The 2,089-nt window shown below is 37.2% G+C and overlaps 1 non-coding gene across 1 annotated transcript; it reads left to right on the top strand.

The window, feature by feature from the left end:
• Positions 1–743: 743 nt before the first annotated feature.
• On the top strand, positions 744–815 carry Trnaq-cug. Its single transcript has one exon. It is a non-coding gene; the product is annotated as a tRNA-Gln (tRNA).
• Positions 816–2,089: the final 1,274 nt, after the last annotated feature.

Genomic DNA, 2,089 nt, shown 5'->3' with positions numbered 1-2,089 from the left:
GGTACTTACATAATAGCTGAGAACAGAAGTGCCCGCGGAACTAATCGCCTCGCATTACCCCGATGGGCCACGTGCGCTACTAATTGATTCAATCCAACAAAATACTCCTATTTATTATTACACCTGAAGGGAGAATCGAAGTGTTATAAGTTTGTCTAGCTTCGAACCTGTTTGCTTGAAGCTTCATGATTTTTTTACGTTCGGAATATTACTTACTTTTATTTTAAAATTTTACCTAACCAACCTACGACTTTAAGAATCGGTTATCAATCACATCATAAGGTATCACTATAAAATGTAACTCACAGCAAAATCAGATTATTTACTCAAATATAACGCATAAAAATCTAACTGTATCACCGTATAGTTCTGTCTCATCAGCATGCAATCGGCAACTACGCCATTGAAGTAAATCAATAATCCAGCTCTCAAACAGGCACCCTATAAATCTGCACTCTCACATGCATAAATAAAGCTGCAATTGAAAATTTCAGTCAGAATTACACATAAATACCGATGCTTTTCCACTAGTATGCATTCCTTTTGTCATTAGCAGTTCGTCAATCCAAAATAGATACTTTGGCATGAAATTAATTCAGTGCAATTTTATTTTTAACTTTCATCTGTTGCTTCATATAGTGTAGAGCGAGACAACTCGCTGTGTGGGAGAGAAATGGGGAATAATGTCATGCGTACTAGAGACGTCGAGGGTAGAGTTCATTTGTTTCGCAATCATTCCTAGCGGTCCCATGGTGTAATGGTTAGCACTTTGGACTCTGAATCCAACGATCCGAGTTCAAATCTCGGTGGGACCTTGGCTTTTTATGCTGTTGCGGGTAAAAAATATACAAATGAGCCTGAAAATTTAGTTCATTGGTCTACTCTAAAGTGCCACCTGCTACAATAGTACCGACTGATTTGAATATGGTTTATGAGAAATCTAAATCTTAAATTGGCATTTATTACCAATTAAAACTAGACGGTTTTGATGGATTCATAAGTTATTTGACACCACACCACCAAACCGCTGTTTAGCATGTGTCTAGGTTTTTTTATTTATTTTTAATATAATACAAACTTAAAAAATAGATTTTGAGCTTTTATCTAACTTTTAAACTTTTACCGCACTTAAGTCTGTACATTTCATTGCAGAAAAAATAAATAGCTTTGAATTATTGAAATAAAGCTACTTAAGTACTTAATAATTTTATCAAGCATTAAATTGAAAGCAAGTCGGTCTCTTATAAAGCAATATTGCTTACGGAAACCGATAAATATTGGAAAATACCATTTAATATTGCAATGGCCAGGCTAAAAGAGGTCTTAAATCTTCACAAATGAAAGTAGGTACTTAGGTAATATGATTGTACTTACTTACTTATAACATTATACTATCTCAACCTAATTTCTATTTTATTTTTATAAAATACTAGCTGTTCCCGCGAGCTTCGCTTCGCCTTAAAAAGTTTTCCCGTGGGAATTCCGGGATAAAAAGTAGCCTATGTTCTTTCTCAGGGTCTAGACCCTATGTGTACAATTTCATTCAAATCCGTTTAGTAGTTTTGGCGTGAAAGAGTAACAGACAGACAGACAGACAGACACAGTTACTTTCGCATTTATAATATTAGTTAGGATAGTAAGTAAGTAAATAAAACCATATCAATAACTGACATATCTGAAACTATTATATGATAATATTATATTACCTCTCATTTAATTTCCCGAAAGTTGTAGAAAAGAAGCGGTTTCGAATTACACCCGAGTCACCTTCTTTTGGTATAGTATACTTATTACTTCTTTTGTAACAACCTGTATACCTCGTTGTTGGATGGGTGACCGATTTCAAGTGGTTCTTTTCTGGATGCTTCCGTGCTTCGGACGGCACGGTGGGTCCCGGTGGCTGTTTCAGCAGCAGTCGTTAAGCGTAGTCAGGCCGGGCGGCTTGAAAACATCTGACAGTCGGGTTGCCCACTTACCCGACAACTCTCTCAGCACAAGCTTGCTTGTGTCGGGGTCCACCAACCCGCACTAGGCCAGCGTGGTGGACTAGGCCTAAAACCTTCCTTCATGGGAAGGAGACCCGTATCTC

This window comes from Plutella xylostella, chromosome 14 (genome assembly GCF_932276165.1).
Source record: "Plutella xylostella chromosome 14, ilPluXylo3.1, whole genome shotgun sequence".
Lineage (NCBI taxonomy): Eukaryota > Metazoa > Arthropoda > Insecta > Lepidoptera > Plutellidae > Plutella > Plutella xylostella.
Note: the sequence above shows the minus strand (reverse complement) of the source record. Positions and strands in the feature narration are given on the sequence as shown.